The sequence below is a fragment of the Lissotriton helveticus genome, chromosome 3_1 (assembly GCF_964261635.1).
Source record: "Lissotriton helveticus chromosome 3_1, aLisHel1.1, whole genome shotgun sequence".
Taxonomy (NCBI): domain Eukaryota; kingdom Metazoa; phylum Chordata; class Amphibia; order Caudata; family Salamandridae; genus Lissotriton; species Lissotriton helveticus.
Window position 1 is genome coordinate 1,481,950,565 of NC_136061.1, and position 20,390 is coordinate 1,481,970,954.

A 20,390-nucleotide genomic window follows, 5' to 3' on the forward strand; every position below is an offset into this window, starting at 1 on the left:
TTTAGGGTTGGCCTTTACTGGAACGCCTCCTGGAGTGAGCACTTAGCTCACGCCAGGTGCAAGTTCTCAAAGGCCACCAACTCAATTTTAAGCTTACCCCGCCCTAAGACCACGGGTGCTCTTTTAGCAGTACAGAAAATATACAAACTACAGTGTGCCCCGGTGGTAACATACGGCGCAGAGATTTGGGGAATGGTTAATTGCTAAGTAATTCAGCAAGAAGAGAATAGGTTTTGTAGGAAATTACTGAGCACCCCAATCTCAACCCCCCAATATATATGTCACAAGGAGCTTAATATTAATTTTATAACTGATTTTATTCGAGCACGGCCAGCACTTATGTGGGTATCAGTATGGAAGAATGAAGCGGCACTTCTGACACAACAGATTATAAAGGATTGTCTACAGTGTGATAAAGGCCTTGAAATCCCATGGCTAAGCGGTGTTTTTGCCAGTCTGCGCAGTATAAATAAAGAAAGTCTTTTCCTGGATCCCAACTCAGTTGAATCAGTCCCTAAAAAAGAACTTCAGAACGCTCTGTATGCACTATATAACAACGAGCGGGTAGTGGTAGAGTCCAGGAAAACCTTTGTGCGAAACTATATGGTCATAGAACAGTAATGTTATCCGCTTCGCATGTACTTGACTTTACCAATGAGCCGTTGGGAAAGGAGTATCCTGTTACGACTAAGAGCAGGCACAATCCGATTTGTACTCTGTTTCCCACTGGGCTACAGCAAAAATTTTAATCAAACTTTGTGCCCTTGTGATGATAGGAGTGAGCAAACCATTACGCACTTTATATTTTTCTGTAAATACTATCTTAAATATTTTAAACAGCTGCTTTACCCATATTTTAATAAGCAAAGACCAATCACCTTGGATGTAGCATATCGCTGCATGCTAGACTTAGACAATGTTGAATTGATTTTCCGCACTGGCACCTTTCTTAAAACTGCAATAAGGGCGCGCAGGTCTATGGTGGTTTGTTGATATTATGCAATCTGTTAACTGTTTTAATTAATTAGTTGTATATGTCGATATGATGATTGTTCCTGCACTAGCCACTAAGGATATATGTACACGGAATTGTGCATTTTAATCATTATGATGTATTTAAATATCTTGTACCAGCTATTTTGGACACATGTACTTGGAATTTTATCTTTTTAACTATTGTGATTTTTTTGTTTTTTTTATTCTGTGCTTTTATGGCTACTACTGTATCCGAATAAAGTTGAACTGAACTGAACTGTCTTTGTTCACGATGAGATGATTTGTGTGGTTTGAGGGGTAAGTTGATGTTCCTACTTGCTGTGTCCATTTTGATATATCTTCCATTTATCAGCATACCCAGAGTTATTACCAGAGTTAACCAAAGTAGAAGAAAAAATGTTTTCAACACAATCCAAAGTTCAATCCATGGTGAAACCAGATTAGTCACCAGATAAGTCTTTTCCAGGTGATGAAAAAGGTCAGTTGCTTGTTCTTTGAAAGTTCTTTTTGCTGGCGTCGTTTCAGGTTCGCTGGAATCCTCAGAAGACATATAAAAGTTAATGGAATAGCCAGAGGCAGTTCTGTCAATTGTTGGGATTGCATCAGGATTCGTTGAAATCGCTGGAACGACTTGATCACTTGTTACTTCGTTGTAGACAGGTGTTTCATGATGAACTGTTATTTGGGTCTCAAGAGATACAAGTTCCATAGCTTTGATGCATAGTCCTTCTTTTTGCACTGCAGATTCTTCAATGGTGATGAGTCTCTCAGTTTGTACCTCTTGGATAGTAGCTAGAGGAGTATGTCTGCTACTTGGTCGGCGTCCACTTGGCCTACTGCTTAGTATCAGCGACATAGTGTGGCTTGATCAAGTCGATGGAAACAAATCTGTTCTCCTTTTTACCAGCAAGGGGCAGCAGTAAAATTGTTCTTGATCCGTGGATTGCTAGGACAGGTACTGGTTGTCTGTAAGAAGGCCCAAATTCCTTCTTGTCCGCGATCTTCTCTCTGACTAGATCACCAAGCTTTGGGATCCAGACAGGCCTTGCTGGGATGGTTGGTTTTTCTTCAGTGGTGGTTGGCTTGAGGAACACTTTGCTTTGTTTCGTTCTTAGTTCATTTAAGTTCTGTAAAACAGCCAAACGATCTTTGATATTAAAATGCTTTTGTTCCACCACTGATGTTTGACAATCAAGGTACGCGACCAACATTCTTGTCCCAAAAAGGACCTCATATGGAGTCATACCCCCTAGAAACCTTCTTGGCAAGTTGTTAAAACTACGTTGGACACTTATTAGATGTTTTACCTACCTTCACCGAAAACTAATACCCTAGCTGTTATAGATTGCTTTATGTCCCGTTTTTTTCTCTCCACAACCAAATTTCCCTCAGGATGGAATGGACTAGAATACCGCAATCCAACGCCCAAATTGGCCATGGCCTCTCTGTAAGCTCGAGAGCTAAACGCAGGACCCTGGTCAGAATGTAGCGTGCCGATTGCGTATGTGCCGATAAAGACTCGCAAATCTTTTATAACAGTTAGAGCGTCAGCCAAGCGCTGAGGCCACATCCAAAGGATCCTTGTCTTAATATTTATGGGACCGCATTTGTCCACTCGGACGTCTGCCTGTAGAAAGTCCAATGCTTTCTAACAATGGTGTCTGTACTGGGCTGGCTATGCTATAGTCAGGAATCTGGCGGCGTTCTGTGCTGCGATCTCTATTGCAGTCTTTGCGGTTAATTACAAATATGTGAATATGTGCATTCATTCCTGGCCACCAGTAAATCTCTTTTAATTCTAATATCGTTTTAGAGATCCCCTGATGTATCAGACCCTCTCCCGGATGTGCTTCGTAAATCAAAGCTACCCTACGTTTCCTGTTTGGAATTACTCTATCCCCCACGCCAGAGATTCGAGCAAAAGGAATGCTGTTTGCATCAATTATATATGAGTATTTGAGTGGAAAGTTTTGAGGTAACGCTGCACCGCTGCCTTTGCATGTTGCATTGACAGCTAGCATTATTTCACTGTCTATTTTAGTTTTTGAACGAGTGATTGCAGCCACGGAAGCTGTTTGCACAGCCCCCTTTGCGGCTTCATCAGCCAACTCAGCGTATGTATCACGTGAGTGTTTTGTAGTCCTTCTCGTAACTGAACTACTTGTTCCCAAAGCGTTTTATGCCTAATTGTGCCACCTTTAACATCTTTGAACCTGTTTTGAAGCCAATTCTGTAAATATTCATTATATGATTGAACACAATAGAAAGAATCGCACACTATGAGTGTGGAGAATTCTCGATCCGTATTCTCAAGTGCCATCTTGAATGCTTGTAGTTCAGCTCACTGAGCTGTACAATCTCCTAAGGATTGAGTTTTAGTGACCATCGGTCTAAATTTGCCTTCGCGCCACTGACCTTTAACGATCGCGCAAGCCGGACTATAGGCTTGTTTACCCCCCGTAGCGGGTTGAGCTGATCCGTCAGTATAAATTATACATTCATAATGGTCAAGAGGCAGAATTTCAGTAGCCAGAGGACATTCTTGTTCGTATTGTAGAAATGCTTGTGTTTGCAAATAAGGATCAAAAACGTATTCAGCATCTGTTGCAGTAAAAGCCATTGTATCCATCTCGGATTTAAAGCTTTAGCATTTTGAATGCTCGCTTTTGTCACTGCCTCTAAGGCAGGTACAGGTGGTACGACCATAATGCGTTTCCCCTGTGCTACGGCTCTTTCTTTTGCTACAGCGGTTTGAACACGTCAGAATTTTTTCCGTAGAAGTGAATTTCATTTCTGCTTGTGTATACAAATGTGATTTGTAAGCTATTGGTATTTTTTCACCTTCTTTAAAAGTTAAGTAGGTAAATACGCATTGACCCGGAATGATTCGGATCACTAAGTTGCGTACGTTTACGCGTGTTTGCAAATGTTTAGTTGCTAACATGTCTCTTTGTAGTGAACGCAAAATTTCTGTGTGTTTTTGTGTCCAATTTACTGTTTTAAAATCAGGTTTGATTAATTCGTAGAGAGGTTTAACCCTTTTTGCGTATTTAAGAATGTAAGTTCTTCAGAAATTTAGGAATCCTAGAATTGACTACTTTTTTCAGCGTTTTTGGAGGTTGGAGCAGTGCACAATTTTTTAGAAAGTTTGCTGCTAGGTTTTTGCCTTCACTTGATAGTTCATATCCTAAAAAGAGGACATTTAAATGGGCAATTCTAGATTTTTTTTAATTGAATTTATAACCCTCAGAGGCGAATCCAAATATATTGGTGTTCACCATATTCAAGTTCCTAGCCAAGTCATCATCTGTCAGATAGAGGTCATCCACATATGATAATGCTTCATCATCATAAGTTTGGATTAATTCTGTTACTCTTGCTGAGAATAACCCCGGACTATTCTTGAATCGATAACTATTTCGCTCAGCCAATCGTGCATGCTTCATTTCTACAGAGTTGCACAAAAATAGAGAGACAGGCGTTTCAATAAAAGGGTTTATTGAGCAGTCTTATTTCTCATGCAAGAGAAGTGAATTGCTACAATCCTTAGACAGAAAGCGAAGTATAATGCGTACAGCGTGAACAGTAAAATAAAATAATACTGTAATAGCATTGTCTGTTGCTATGACATACATAAAAATATATAGATAATTAACACAGGAATCTAAAATCGAGCACAACAAGTTCTTGCCAAAGTAAGCGAGACAAGCCACCCTCATCCACCTAAAGTAAAACAACAAAAAAAACTACAGCACCTGGTATTCCCAGGCTGTCTCCCATCCAGGTACTAACCAGGCCTGACCCTGCTTAACTACTGATGTCAAACGAGATCAGGTGCTTTCAGGGTGGTATGGCTGTAGGCATGAAGAAAAATGACTTTGTTGTTCTTAGTTTATTTTATTCCACTTCAGTCCTGAGCATAGTAAGCAAGGCAAGCCAACTTCATCCACCTAAAGCTAAACAAAAAGCACAAAAAAAGCTTACACCACCTGGTATTCCCAGACGGTCTTCCATCCAGGTACTAATCAGGCCCGACTCTGCTTAACTACTGATGTCAAACGAGATCAGGTGCTTTCTGGGAGGAATGGCTGTAGACATGAAGAACAATGACTTTGAGGCCCTTAGTTTTCTTTCATTTCACTTCAGTGCTGGCCATAGTAAACAAGACAAGACACAATCATCTCCCTTAAGCAAAAAAAAAAAGCCTACACCACCTGGTATTCCCAGGCGGTCTTCCATCTAGGTACTAACAAGGCCTGACCCTGCTTAACTGCTGGGATCGGATGAGATCAGGTGCTTTCAGGGTGGTATGGCTGTAAGCACGACGAGCAAATACTTTGGGCCTCTTCGTTTTTTTCATTCCACTTCAGTGCTAGCCTTAGTAAGCAAGACAAGCCACACTCATCTCTCAAAGGCAAAACGAAAAAAAAACCCTAAGCACCTGGTTTTCCCAGGTGGTCTCAAATCCAGGTACTAACAGACCCAACCCTATTAATTATTGAGATCAGGTGCTTTCAGGGTGGTATGGCTGTAGGCATGAAGAGCAATGACTTTGGGGTTCCTAGTATTTTTTCATTCCACTTCAGTGCTGGCCACAGTAAGCGAAACAAGCCACCCTCATCCACCTAAAGCAAATCAAAATAAAGTTTTAAAAACCTGCGGCACATGGTATTCCCAGGCAGTCTCCCATCCAGGTACTAACCAGGCCCAACCCTGCTTAACTACTGAAATCAGATGAGATCAGATGATTTCAGGGTGGTATAGCTGTAGGCATCAAGCACAATGGCTTTGGGGGTCTTAGTTATTTTCAGTCCACTTCTGTGCTGGCCATAGTAAGCAAGACAATCCACCCCCATCCACCTAACGCAAAAAAAAACCCAAAAAAACAGGCACGGCCCTGCTTAACTACTGATATCAGACGAGTTCAGGTGCCTTCTGGGTGGTATGGCTGTAGGCATGAAGAGCAATGACTTTGGGGCTCTTAGTTTTCTTTCATTCCACGTCAGTGCTGGCCATAGTAAGCGAGACAAGCCACCCTCATCTACCTAAAGCAAAACAAAAATAACCTACAACACCTGGTATTCCCGGGCGGTCTACCATCCAGTTACTAACCAGGGCCAACCCTGCTTAACTACTGAGATCAGACGAGATCAGGTGCTTTGAGGGTGGTATGGCTTTGGGCATGAAGAAAAATGACTTTGTTGTTCTTAGTTTATTTTATTTCACTTCAGTGCTATGCATAGTAAGCAAGGCAAGCCAACCTCACCCACCTATTGCAAAACAAAAAACACAAAAAAAGCCTACACCAACTGGTATTCCCAGGCAGTCTCCCACCCTAGTAGTAAACAGGTCCGACCCTGCTTAACTACCGAGAGCAGACAAGATCAGGTGTTTTCATGGTGGTATGGCCGTAGGGATGAAGAACAATGGCTTTGGGACTCTTAGTTTGTTAAATTCCACTTCAGTTCTGGCCATAGTAGGAGAGACCAGCCACCCTCATCCACCTAAAGCAAAACAAAAAAAACCCAAAAAAGGCTACAGCAGCTGGTATTCCCAGATGGTCTCGCATCAAGGTATTAACCAGGCCCGACCCTGCTTACCTACTGATATCAAAAGAGATCAGGTGCTTTCTGGGAGGTAGGGCTGTAGGCATGAAGAACACTTTGAGGCTCTTAGTTTTTTTCATTCTACTTTAATACTGGCCATAGTAAGCAGGACAAGCCAGACTCATCTCCCTAAAGCAAAACAAAAAAAAGCCTACAGCACCTGGTATTCCCAGGCGGTCTCCCATCCAGGTACTAACAAGGCCCGACCCTGCTTAACTACTGAGATCAGATATGAGATCAGGTGTTTTCAGGGTGGTATGGCTGTAGGCATGAAGAGTAATGACTTTGCGGCTCTTAGTTATTTTCATTCCAATTCAGTGCTGGCCATAGTAAGCGAGACAAGCAACCCTCATCCACCTAAAGCAAAACAAAAAAACCCCCAAAAAACGACAGCACCTGGTATTCCCAGGTAGTCTCCCATCCAGGTACTAACCAGGACTGACCCTATTAACTATTGAGATCATATGAGATCAGGTGCTTTCAGGGTGTTATGGCTGTAGGCATGAAGAGCAATGACTTTGGGGATCTTAATATTTTTTCATTCCAGTTCAGTGCCTGCCATAGTAAGTGAGACAAGCCACCCTCATCCACCTAAAGCAAATCAAAATAAACAAAATAAAACGTGCAGCACCTGGTATTCCCCAGGCAGTCTCCAATCCAGGTACTAACCAGGCCCGACCCTGCTTAGCTACTGAAATCAGAAGAGATCAGGTGCTTTCAAGGAGGCTGTAGACATGAAGGGCAATGACTTTGGGGGTCTTAGTTATTTTCAGTCCACTTCCGTGTTGGCCATAGTAAGCGTGACAAGCCACCCTTATCCACCTAAAGCAAAACAAAAAAACAAAAAAACAAACAGGCTGACCCTGCTTCACTACTGATATCAGCGAGTTCAGGTGCCTTCAGGGCGATATGGCTGTAGGCATGAAGAGCAATGACTTTGGGGCTCTTAGTTTTTTTCATTCCACTTCAGTGCTGGTCATAGTAAGCGAGACAAGCCACCTTCATCCACCTAAAGCAATACAGAAAACCTACAGCACCTGGTAATCCCAGGTGGTCTCCCCTCCAGTTACTAACCAAGCCCGACCATGCACAACTACTGATACCCTTGACCCTGTCACCAGGTAGGTCGCCCCGCTCAGCCGCCACATGGTCCTCCTGTGCCGCTGTCTTGCTGCCGCTACCCGCTGTGTCCTGAACTGCTTGGTTTGCCTGATTCCGACCTTTATTGTGTTGCCATTGATTGACTGTTTTCTTTTAACTGTTGCCTTTTTTCACTTACTGGTGCCCTTTGTGCCCTCTCCCCAGGCCCCCTTTTTCCTTTTGTATCACCCCCCGCTCCTCTCCCTCGTGCTTTCCCGCCGCTGCCTCCCTTGTGGCCCTGCCCCCCTGGTGCCCCCTTCGCCACCCCGCTCCCGCCTCCCAGCTGCTCCTCCCTCCCACAGCCCCTCATATGGAGACCGTGCAGCGGCCACGAGCAGCGGCCGCGCCGCTGGCGCGCCGCAGGCACGCCAAAGGCAAGCCCGTCTACGCCCGTCAGCACCCAGCACCAGAACCCCTGGCCCCCACCGAAACCAAGAAACCCGACGGAGATACGACACCACCACACTCTACCCACTCAACACCGGCCGACCATCTGCCTGCTACCAAGCCACCCCGAAGCGCATCCACGGACCCTTCTCCTGCCAAGTCTGCAAATTCACCTGCGTCCGAACCTGCACCCCACCACCCGGACCAGGCAGCAACAACAACCACCTCAATTGCATCCTGCTCAACACCCGCTCCGTCCACAAGCACGCTGTCGAACTCTGGGACCTCCTCGACACAACAGCACCAGACGTCCCCTTCCTCACAGAAACCTGGATGAACGCCTCTTCAGCCCCCGACATCGCCATAGCCATCCCGGACGGCTACAAGATCACTTGAAAGGACTGCGTCAACAAAACCGGAGGAGGAATCGCCATCATCTACAGGAACACCATCGGCGTCACGACCAACTCGGAAGATGCCCTCACCACCGCCGAACACCTACACTTCCAGATCCACACCGAACCCAAGACCACCCTCAGAGGAACCCTCATCTACAGACCCTCTGGCCCACGCACACAATTCAGTGAAGCCATCGCCAACTTCACCAGCCCAAATGCCCTCGCCTCATCAGACTACATCCTCCTAGGTGATCTGAACTTCCACCTGGAGAACAACAACGACAACAACACTACCACCTGCTCGACAACCTCGGACTCAAACAACTGGTGAACACACCACCCACTACGCCGGCCATACGCTCGACACCATCTTCTCTGCCAGCAGCCATGTTGCCTTAAGCCACTCCACCGGACTACACTGGACCGACGACAGCTCCATCCACTTCACCTTTAAGAAGACCACATCCCACCACCGCCCGCAACAGATCCCCCGCAGATGCTGGGGCAATGTCACCACAGACCAGCTAACCACATCACTGAGCCAGAACCCACCAATCAACACTACTGACACCAACGACGCAGCCCGCAACCTCACACAGTGGAACATCAACTGCGCCGACGCCCTTGCACCACTGAAGAACCCTCCAGGCAAACCCGGCAACAGGAAAACCACATGGTTCACCGACTACCTCAAAGAATCGAAGAAATCCTGCCGAACCCTAGAGAAAACCTGGTGCCGCGAACAGACGACAGAAAACCTGACAGCCCTCAAGAACGCCACTCGCAAACACCATCAGCTGATCCGCACCACCAAAAAGACATTGTTCAAAGAGCGGCTAGACAACAACACACACAACAGCAAGGAACTCTTCAGCATCGTAAAAGAGCTTCCAACCCCAGCGCCAGCAGCAACAACATCACACCGTCGCAAGACCTTTGCAACTCCCTCGCCACGTACTTTCACCGCAAGATCACCGATATACACGACAGCTTCGGCACCCAGACTCAGCCCCAGCCACCGAATCAACACCCCCTACAAGCACCCTCAGCGCTTGGACTCCCATCAGCACTGAAGACGCTATGAACACCATCCACTCCGGCTCTCCTTCCGACCCATGCTCTCACCACATCTTCAACAAAGCCGACACCATCATCGCACCCCACCTACGGAACGTCATAAACAACTCCCTCGTGTCCGCCACCTTCCCAGCGAGCTGGAAAAACGCAGAGATCAACACCCTACTGAAGAAACCCACAGCGGACCCTAAAGACCTCAAGAACTTCCGCCCCATCTCTCTTCTTCCCTTCCCTGCAAAAGTTATCGAGAAGATCGTCAATAAACAGCTGACCGCATTCCTCAAGGCCAATGGCTCCCTCGACCCATCCCAGTCCGGATTTGGAGCCAACCACAGCACCAAGACCGCCCTCATCGCAGCCACCGACGACATCAGGACCCTGCTTGACAACGGGGAAACAACCGCCCATCATCCTCCTAGACCTCTCAGCCGCCTTTGATACAGTCTGCCATCGCACCTTAATAACCAGCCTCCACAACGCCGGGATCCAAGTTAAAGCCCTGGACTGGATCACCTCGTTCCTCTCCGACAGAACCCAGAGAGTCTGCCTCGCTCCCTTCCGCTCCGCGGCCACCGAGATCATCTGCGGCGTACCCCAAGGCTCATCGCATAGCCCAACCCACTTCAATATCTACATGAGCCCCCTCGCCGCCATCGCGCGCAAACACAACCTCAACATCATCTCATACGCCGACGACACCCAGCTGATACTCTCCCTCACCAAAGACCCAGCCACCACCAAAATCAACCTCCAGGAAGGAATGAAAAACGTCGCAAAATGGATGAAACGTAGCCATCTGAAACTGAACTCAGACAAGACGGAGGTCCTCATCCTCGGACCATCCCCATCCGCCTGGGACAACTCCTGTTGCCCACAGCACTGGGCACCGCACCTACACCCACTGACAACACACGCAACCTGGGATTCATCCTGGACTCCTCTCTCATGATGACCAAGCAAGTCAACGCCATCTCATCCTGATGTTTCAACACCCTGCGCATGCTCCGTAAGATCTTCCGGTGGATCCCTACCGGAACTAGAAAGACGGTCACCCAGGCCCTCGTCACCAGCCGACTAGACTACAGGAATGCCCTATACGCAGGAACCACAGTCAAACTTCAGAAAAGACTTCAGCGCATACAGAATGCATCCGCATGACTCATCCTCGACATCCCTCGCAACAGCCACATATCAGACCACCTGAGAGACCTGCACTGGCTCCCCGTCAGCAAAAGGATCACTTTCAGGCTCCTCACCCACGCACACAAGGTGCTCCACGACATAGGCCCCGAATACCTCAACAACTGCCTCACGTTCCACACTCCAACCCGCAAACTCCGCTCTGCCAGCCTCGTGCTCGCCACCGTTCCACGGATCTGCAGAACCACCACCGGAGGAATATCATTCTCCTACCTGGCGGCCAAGATGTGGAACTCCCTCCCCGCTAACCTACGACTGACCCAGGACCACCTCACCTTCAGGAAACACCTCAAGACCTGGCTCTTCAAGCAGTAGCAGCACCCACCTCCCTTCAGCGCCTTGAGACCCTTACGGGTGAGTAGCGCGCTTTATAAATGTATTGATTGATTGATATCAAACAAGATCAGGTGCTTTCTGGGAGGTATGGCTGTAGGCATGAAGAGCAATGACTTTGAGGCTCTAGGTGTTTTTTCATTCCACTACAGTGCTGGCCATAGTAAGCAAGACAAGCCACATTCATCTCCCTAAAGCAAATAAAAAAATAAGCCTACAGCACCTGGTATTCCCAGCCGGTCTCCCATCCACGTACCAACAAGGCCCTACCCTGCCTAATTACTGAGATCAGATGAGATCAGGTGCTTTCATGGTCGTATGACTGTAGGCATGAAGAACAATGACTTTGGGGTTCTTAGTATTTTTTCATTGCACTTCAGTGCTGGCCATTGTAAGAGAGACCAGCCACCCTCATCCACCTAAAGCAAAACAAAAAAACAAAACAAAACCTTCAGCAGCTGGTATTCCCAGACAGTCTCCCATCCAGGTACTAACCAGGCCTGACACTCTCTAACTACTAATATCAAATGAGATCAGGTGCTGTCAGGGAGGTAGGGCTGTAGGCATCAAGAGCAATTACCTTGGGGCTCTTAGTTTTTTTTTTATCAGACTACATTGCTGGCCATAGTAAGCAAGACAAGCCACCCTCATCTCCCTAAAGCAAAACAGAAAAAAGCCTAGAGCACCTGGTATTCCCAGGCGGTCTCCCATCCAGGTACTAACCAGACCCAACTCTGCTTAACTACTGAGATCAGATGATTTCAGGGTGGTATAGCTGTAGGCATGAAGGGCAATGACTTTGGGGCTCTTAGTTATTTTCATTCCACTTCAGTGCTGGCCATAGTAAGCAAGGCAAGCCAACCTCATCCACCTAAAGTAAAACAAAAAACACAAAAAAAGCCTACACTACCTGGTATTCCCAGACGGTCTCCCATCCAGGTACTAACCAGGCCCGACCCTGCTTAACTACTGATATCAAATGAGATCAGGTGCTTTCTGGGAGGTATGGCCGTAGACATGAAGAACTATAACTTTGAGGCTCTTAGTTTTTTTTCATTTCACTTCAGTGCTCGCCATACCCAACCCTGCTTAACTACTTAGATCAGATGACATCAGGTGCTTTCAGGGTGGTCTGGCTGTATGCATGAAGAGCAATGACTTTGAGGCTCTTAGTATTTTCTCATTCCTCTTCAGTGCTGGCCATAGTAAGCGAGACAAGCCACGCTCATTCACCTAAAGCAAAACAAAAAACACAAATAAAGCCTACACCACCTTGTATTCTTAGGCAGTCTCCCACCCAGGTACTAACCAGGCCCGACCCTGCTTAACTACTGAGATCAGACGAGATCAGGTGGTTTCATGGTCGCATGGCTGTCCACAAGAAGAACAATGACTTTGGGGCTCTTAGTTTTGAGGAAGACTACATTTTCAATCCTAACAACCTCTTCGCTCAACAGATGAAAACGTGGAAGCGATATATAGATGATATCTTCATCGTATGGCATGGAACACCAGAGGAAGCGACGACTTTTGTGGAGTGGGTCAGCAGCAAAGATGAACATCTCAACTTCACCGACACCATTGAAAAGAACCACGCAATATTCCTCGACTTGGACATCACCCTGACGACCGAGGGGATCTCCACTAAAGTACATGTTAAACCCAGGGATAGGAACACCCTATTATTGCATGAAAACTACCACGCAAGAGCACTGCGCCAAAATCTGCCAGTGGGACAATTTCTCAGAATCCGGAGGAATTGTTCTGAACTGGAAGAATATTTAGAACAGGCAGAACACCTGGAGACCAAGCTCCTGGCAAGACACTACCAGAAACAAATGATCAGAAGAGCCAAGAAAAGGGCCAGGAATAACAATCGAGAAGCACTGCTGGACAACACACCAAACGAAAAATCCGAGCACATGGTACGCGTGACCACATACACTCCTGTGTCAAACAGGGTCCAAAACATAATAATAAAAAAATGGGTAATTCTCAACAGTGGACAATGACAGTTGGAACCCCCCGGTTTGCCTTTAAGAGGAGTAGGAACCTCAGGGATGACCTTGTACACTCTAAAATCAAGCACAATGAGGACGAATGTGAAAACACCATCTGGAGCCAGCCAAGGCCCACAGGCCATTTCTCGTGCGGCAATTGCATATCCTGCCCTCTGACCATCACCACGAAAGAAGTGGATATCGGTACCAACAGTCCATGGAAGGTGAAGGACTTCAGCAATTGCAATACCGAGAATGTAGTCTACCTCCTGAAATGCCGGTGCAACCTGAAGTAAGTGGGAATGACTACAAGGAAAGTAAAGACACGGATCAACAAACACGGAAGCACAATCCAGTGTTAAAAAATCGAATACCAGACTGACAAAACACTTCCCAGACCTAAACCACAAGGAATCAGATTTGCAATGGGTAGTACTGGAAGTTATGAAAAAACTAAAAACGGACATCAGTAGAAACCTGCACGTCAGGGAACAACGTTGGGTGTACCGTTTGAGCACATGGGACACAGTCCAGAATGATGAAATCCCATGGCTGCAGATGACATGGTTACCCAACTAAAATGACATAACCGCTCCTCAAACAAGGTGAGATCAAGAACAATCATAGCTACGGACGTAGCACTGAGATGAGGCACTTAAACGGGTTTATCCCGTGACTATCTTGAAACTGCATACCTAAACCACACACCTCCCCTTCTGATTCTCATCTTTAAAAACATGGGCTGACTCAGAATGTACGCCAAATACACATGGCATATCACAAGACAAACAAAAACCCTCAGAAAAGAATGCAGGAAGGAGACGTGCCCACCAGAACTGGGATAAAACATCACATGCGGCATAACCCCATCAAGTACCCCCTCTTTTGGATAAGACACATCGTCCAGTAATCAAGAATGATGTGAGGCTTATTTTTCTAATTATTTTTCTAAGTATTTTTCTAAGTGATTTCACATTATGCCCACACATAGATTAGTAACTACTTTTCACGCCCTTTGTTGTAGTTACACTGCCTCAAAAACAAGGGCACTGTTGGGCTCACTACTTTTAAATGTGCCATCAGTCTTGACAAGTGCGATGCCTACACATAGAATAAAAACATTTGGATTTTACTTGAACTAGAACGCAGGCACCAACAGCTGCGTTTCGCGAGTCGAGGCACTGCCTGTCTCTGGAAAGTGGTTACAACGCGCATGCGCATTGTGGTAAATAAATAAATAATACCCTATTTTTGAATGCATGAATGAATAACAGATAGCTCAATAAATAAGAGTCAAGATTCGAGGTAGTAGGAGTTATGCAGGTTTAATACAGGATAAGGACAGGAACAGGACAACCTGCACAGGAATAGGATGACAGGGCCCAGCAGCGCTGCTGGTGTCAGGATCGGGACAAGGAAAAGGATAACTTTTTAATAACAGTACATGAGCATATATACATAGCGCAAACACATAGCATTACATTGCAATAGGCGTAGCAGTGGGTGGAGCAGAAGGGGTGACGCGTAGCAGTCGCGAAAGATAAGGGTGAAAAAGAGGTGTAACAGGGCGTATACATAGACATGTGATGCAAACGTAACAGAATATGTCATGAATGGGGCGGAAACCATGGAGGGGGCTACCTAAGGAGCCGGGACCTCTAACCTGATGGTGCGCGCAAACTAGCAATGACGCATCACTAGGAGAAGCTGGGGGCTTCGAACTCTGTGCTAGGAGCAGAGACTGAAGTCTGGAAAGTCAGGGCGACATGTACCTAAGCAGTATCTAGTATCTGATGTTTAGAGAACATGTTGATATAAACTAGAAGTTAGGAGGGGAAAAGCTAGCTTGATTCTAAGACTGGACCATGCATTATTCTACATGTAGTGCGTGATGAAGAATATTAAATGACCATTAAATGCAGTATTTCTCTAGCGTGGAGACGTGGAGGCTAGACAATGACGGAAACTATCGATGCGATTCAGTAGCTTAGGAATGCAGAGAAGGAGGACTGAACTGATAACTGGAACTATAACATACTTTTGGCAGACTCAGAGGCTGAGCCAGGCTGGACCGGGCACTGTGAGGCAGGAAGTAAGTGAAGGGTCGAGGATACAGGTGGGGGCTGTATCGCTCCTCAGCGAGGCTTTAGGAGACAGGAGCTGAATCTTGTGTCCAGGCCCTTTTGAGGCCTAGAAACGGGGACTTTATAATGAAATAACGTGCACACTGAGAAACGTGGCAACGTAACTTTACATAGGCCTGATATTCGTAGTATTCACGAGGACTAGAAACTGACATATTAGAGATGGACACAACTATAATTGCGTCATCAATCGAACATGGGGAATGCATATGCATATTTAATCATGCACACATAACATATGATGGATGACACGTAGGGACACAGAACATGGCAAAATTTACTTTTCCACATTCCCTCCTTGTCACTACGTTTCCATCAGGAAACATCAATATTCATGATACCATCTATCATTTCATACAGTACCATTTGCTCGTCTCGAATTATCTTAGAACGGGATTTAGAACGGGGCTTGGGACTAGGAATACAAGAGGTAGCACAGATGCCGCAAATCGCAGGGCCACATTGTATACAGAGGCAGCAGCTGAATATGATCGCCACTGCAATACCTAGGAAGGACAAGACTTTCCATCCCCAGGCGGAAATTATATTCCAGAACCAACCGGACCATGTCCAGGTGCCTGGATCTTGGTGTATCAGATGGGCAATTTTATGGAGTCTGGTTATAGCTGAATAAACAGACGGCGCGTTATTTGGAATGAAAATGCAGCAACTAGATCCGATGACTCTACAGGCCCCGCCCCTATCGGCCAGTATGACGTCAAGGACGAGACGATTCTGTAAAACGACAAATCTCATAGCAGATTGCTCTTCAGTTAAATTACCTAGAGCAGAAGCAGTCTCATTGACTACTGCTTCAAGGGTTCTGGTTAACCTACGGCTTAGCTTACTATTCTGGATAGGTCCTATAAAGAAAAAGAAACCTCTGTTGAAATCTGTATACTGTTCTAGAGCAGTTTCAGTATAATCGACAATTGGGGACTCCCTTCTATGTCTAACGTGTACTAGATGTGTGTTTCTATGATAATCAGGTGGGGCTAGGAAAACAGGTGGCAGTAGGAAGGCAATGTAACAGGTTCCCTCCCAATCGAGGGGCAGACGAACATATGCAGTTTGACCACAAATAAAATAAGAATGACGTGAAGCTTTGAAGATAGATTTCCCACTGTCACTATACTTGACAATAGTAGTACAATCACTATGTCCTACATGTACAGAACCATTATTTCGGACACATAATTCACCTCTGACTGGCAGTACTGAAATAGCAGGTAAGTCTGGAGTAGTATCAGACTGAACATTCAGGACCATGAAATTCGAAGAATAGTTACCTAAATTATACACTTCATTTTCTAGATCTAACCCGGTTCTGTGGGGGAGACCTTGCTTGTCTGGAAAACATGTACTGTTAAGAAAAGACATATCTGTTGAGGATGACGTTAACGTGGACCATGCTCCACACGAACCATTATGTGAGAATGGATAAGGAAAAAGTGGCAGAACTCCCTTCGGTGTCTGGAAAGGGGGGAGTCGACCACACACCCAACAATTAGTGGCATTGCTGGACTGGTGTGAGTAATGTAACATGCGGATGAATGAGTTATTTCGCATAGCGAGGCGGTAAGAGAGTTCATGAGGAGGCAGATCACTAAACGTGTGCTCTACTGTAGTATTAGCAGACTTATTTACATGAAGAACTGGGAGATACAGGGAAAATGCATAACTGGTGCAGGAAATCATAATGCTGAGAAACAATATGAAACATAGAAAAACGATACATCGGATTGAGTTTTGACTAACTCTCTCACTATGGGGGTCTATTTTATACATGTCAGAAACAGTCTAACCGTTTCACCTAGGGGAGGACTTAGACAATCAAACTGACTGACCTATTTTACTAGACCTTAACTTGAATTTATACTCCTGTTGCGGAGTTTTCTCTAACAGGGGAGGGTTTGTAGCAATGTCTTTTGCGGGACAGTCCTTGAGAACAATGCTTTGGCAATCCTTCAAATCCTGGGAAATGTTCTTTAAGACGGGTTTCAGTCCATTAAATTGTTTTACGTGAGAAAGGTGCACCCAGCCTTTTCGACCTTCCAACTTCACGGCTGTACGGGTGGTGAGGAGGACCTGTCGGGGCTCTTTCCAGCGAGGCTCCAGCGGACTTGATCTGTCGAAATTCCTCACCAATACAATGGATCCTGGAACGATTTCATGCGGTGCCACCTCGGTATTGTCTGGAAATGCGGCGGCAACCTGTGAACGACATGAGTTGAGGGCAGACATCAAGGAAGCTAGGTAATCTGTCAGCATATTACTTGAAACATCGGTAATAGTTCGGGGTCTAGGAGTACCCCACATGTTAGGGGGGCGGCCGAATACGACCTCGTACGGGGACAGACCTGATCTGGAATGTGCGACCATGCGCATATAAAATAAAGCAACTGGTAGAGCTACCAGCCAGTCCACACCTTTTTCTTGACAGACTTTGGCGATGCGGATTTTCAGGGTCTGATTATGTCTCTCAACGAGACCGGCTGCTTCAGGATGGCGTACACAATGGAACTTCCACTGGTACCCTAACAACAGGGAAACATGCTTCATGAGTTCAGATGAGAATGGCTGACCGTTGTCAGAATATACGACTCTAGGGAGTCCATAACGAGGGAAAAACTCACAAACCAACTGCTTAGCAGTGGTCGCGGCTGTGTAATCTGGGACTGGATATGCTTCTGTCCACCTGGACAAAGCGCATACAACTACAAGGACATACTTGAAACCTCGACATCGCTCCATCTGAATATAATCCATCTGGAGGACTTCAAAAGGGTGGTCAGGAGGCTGGAATCCCCCTTGTTCCACCGGGACACTTTTACCTGGATTAAACTGACAACATATCATACAGGTACGGACTTTCTGCTTGGCTGCAGCTCGTAAATGCTTGTTGAACCAAATGTTCTGGATACTGTCTAACATAGCTTTTTCTCCTAAATGTGCTGGACTATGTGCGGTATTAATAATGACTTGAACCATGGAGTCGGGGAGAAACCATGTGGCTCTACCCTTTGTTAACCATCCTTGATCTGTCTGGACCCCTCCTTGTTCGGACCATTTCTTGATTTCTTCGGGAGTAGCATGTAACTGGATATCTATGACATCTTGTGTAGGGTCCTTAACTGTCATGCATGTAATCGGATCTGGAGTGTGTGTCATGTTAACTGGAATGTCTAGAGTCTGTGCTGTGAGCTTGGCTGTGCGATCTGCTAGATCGTTACCTTGAGAAATGGTGTCAGTAACTTTCGTATGTGCTTTGCACTTCATGATAGCAATAGATGTTGGTAAATGTATGGCATCTAACAGAGCTTGAATAAGGAGACCATGCTGAATCTTGGTTCCATGAGAAGTCATGAAACCTCTCTCCTGCCAGAGCACTCCGAAGTCGTGTACAACTCCAAATGCGTAACGTGAATCTGTGTAAACATTAACTTTCAAGTTCTTGGCGTGTATGCAGGCTTGTGTCAGAGCAACTAGCTCTGCTGCTTGAGCGGACAGGGTATCAATACGGTGTGTTTCAATAACTTCGGTGTCAGTAGTCACTGCATACGCGGCGACTAGTTCTCCTGTACTAGTTCTCATACATGAACCGTCCACATAAAGTGTCAGGTCGGGGTCTGGTAACGGAGTGTCCGTCCGATCTTGTCTTGGCTTTGTCGTAATGTTAACTACTTCCACGCAATCATGTGTGGCTGGATTTGAATTAACTGATGGTAACAGTGTAGCAGGATTTAAAACGTTGCAGCGTCTGATTTCTATGTGTGGCTGGAACAGTGTCAATTCATAACCTGTTAAACGTGCAATCGTCAAGTGCTGAGTTTGTGTTCGGTTTAAAAGAACTTCCACGGAATGTGGAACTTGTACTGTCAAGGAGTGTCCTAAGACTATGGAATCACTTTGTCTGATAGCTAGTGCTGTGGCTGCAACTGACTTGAGGCACGCAGGCAGAGCCTGGGCTACAGGATCTAATGTGCTCGAAAAATAAGCACAGGGCTTGTATTGTCCTGCTTGATCTTGTGTGAGAACAGATAATGCTGTACCTTCCCATTCAGTAACGAAAAGTGTAAAAGACTTACTGTAGTTCGGTGTCGCTAGAACTGGAGCTTGGCATAGAGCTTTCTTTAACTCATTGAAACTAAGTGTATGTTCAGATGTCCAAGGGAGGACAGTCGATACGGCTGCCTCCTGTGTCGTTAACTGTATCAGTGGTTTGGCTAGAAATGCATACTGAGGAATCCATTGTCTGCAGTAAGAAGTAAGGCCAATAAAAGCACGTACCTCCTTCTGGGTCTTGGGCTGAGGAAGACTCGCTATTAACTGGATACGGTCTGGTGTCAACTGCCTACCCCTCTTGGACAGTAAGTGTCCTAAGTAGACCACTTGCTGGACACAGAATTGAAGCTTAGAAGGGGACACCTTGTGCCCCGTCTCGGCTAGGAAATACAAGACTGTAAGGGATGCTTGCTCGCAAGCACGTTCAGAACGGGCTGTGATCAGTAGATCATCGACATACTGGAGCAGGGCAGTGTCAGTTGGCATGTGAATGTTGTCTAGTTGTCTCTTGAGTGCTTGAATGTAAATACTAGGACTTTCTGTGAAACCTTGAGGAGCTCGTGTAAACATATAGCTCCTTCCATTTAAACAAAATCCGAAAAGGAACTGGCTGTCTGGATGAATAGGAACACTGAAAAATGCGTTCTTGAGGTCGATTACAGTAAAGAACGTTGCTTCGGAATCAATGGCTGTCAATAGGGAAGAGATGTCTGGGACAACTGGGTACTGCGGAATAATACATTTATTAAGCTCTCGTAGGTCAATCACTAATCGATATACTGGGGGTGCATTTGGATCAGTACGTTTCATGACTGGAATGATCGGAGAATTACATACATTGGAGTCAGTTTCTACAACCACTCCTTGAGCCATGAGCTCGTCAATAATTTTGGATAAGGCTGCTACAGCCTCAGGTGGCAATCTGTACTGTCTGATCCGTGGTAACACTACACCTGGCTTGAGAGTCACACGATAGGGTGTGATTTGCATGTAACCTACATCAGTTGGACCTTGCGCCCATAAGTGCTGTGGAACATTAGACAG

At 45.9% G+C, this 20,390-nt stretch overlaps 1 long non-coding RNA gene, 2 other non-coding genes and 11 pseudogenes across 3 annotated transcripts in view; 1 reads left to right on the plus strand and 13 right to left on the minus strand.

The window, feature by feature from the left end:
* LOC144825006 (uncharacterized) overlaps positions 1-20,390 on the plus strand; it is a 176,675-nt gene that overhangs the window by 37,063 nt on the left and 119,222 nt on the right. The window lies entirely within an intron of this gene.
* LOC144825616 (5S ribosomal RNA) lies at positions 4,740-4,858 on the minus strand (annotated as a pseudogene).
* LOC144825766 (5S ribosomal RNA) lies at positions 4,974-5,092 on the minus strand (annotated as a pseudogene).
* Positions 5,199-5,317, minus strand: LOC144825622 (5S ribosomal RNA; annotated as a pseudogene).
* On the minus strand, positions 5,650-5,768 carry LOC144825628 (5S ribosomal RNA; annotated as a pseudogene).
* On the minus strand, positions 6,060-6,178 carry LOC144825691 (5S ribosomal RNA; annotated as a pseudogene).
* On the minus strand, positions 6,294-6,412 carry LOC144825479 (5S ribosomal RNA; annotated as a pseudogene).
* On the minus strand, positions 6,529-6,647 carry LOC144825494 (5S ribosomal RNA; annotated as a pseudogene).
* On the minus strand, positions 6,751-6,871 carry LOC144825366 (5S ribosomal RNA). Its single transcript, XR_013609378.1, has one exon. It is a non-coding gene; the product is annotated as a 5S ribosomal RNA (ribosomal RNA).
* Positions 6,987-7,104, minus strand: LOC144825474 (5S ribosomal RNA; annotated as a pseudogene).
* Positions 11,349-11,467, minus strand: LOC144825754 (5S ribosomal RNA; annotated as a pseudogene).
* LOC144825423 (5S ribosomal RNA) lies at positions 11,812-11,920 on the minus strand (annotated as a pseudogene).
* Positions 12,036-12,154, minus strand: LOC144825417 (5S ribosomal RNA). The gene has a single exon (XR_013609421.1). It is a non-coding gene; the product is annotated as a 5S ribosomal RNA (ribosomal RNA).
* Positions 12,398-12,516, minus strand: LOC144825563 (5S ribosomal RNA; annotated as a pseudogene).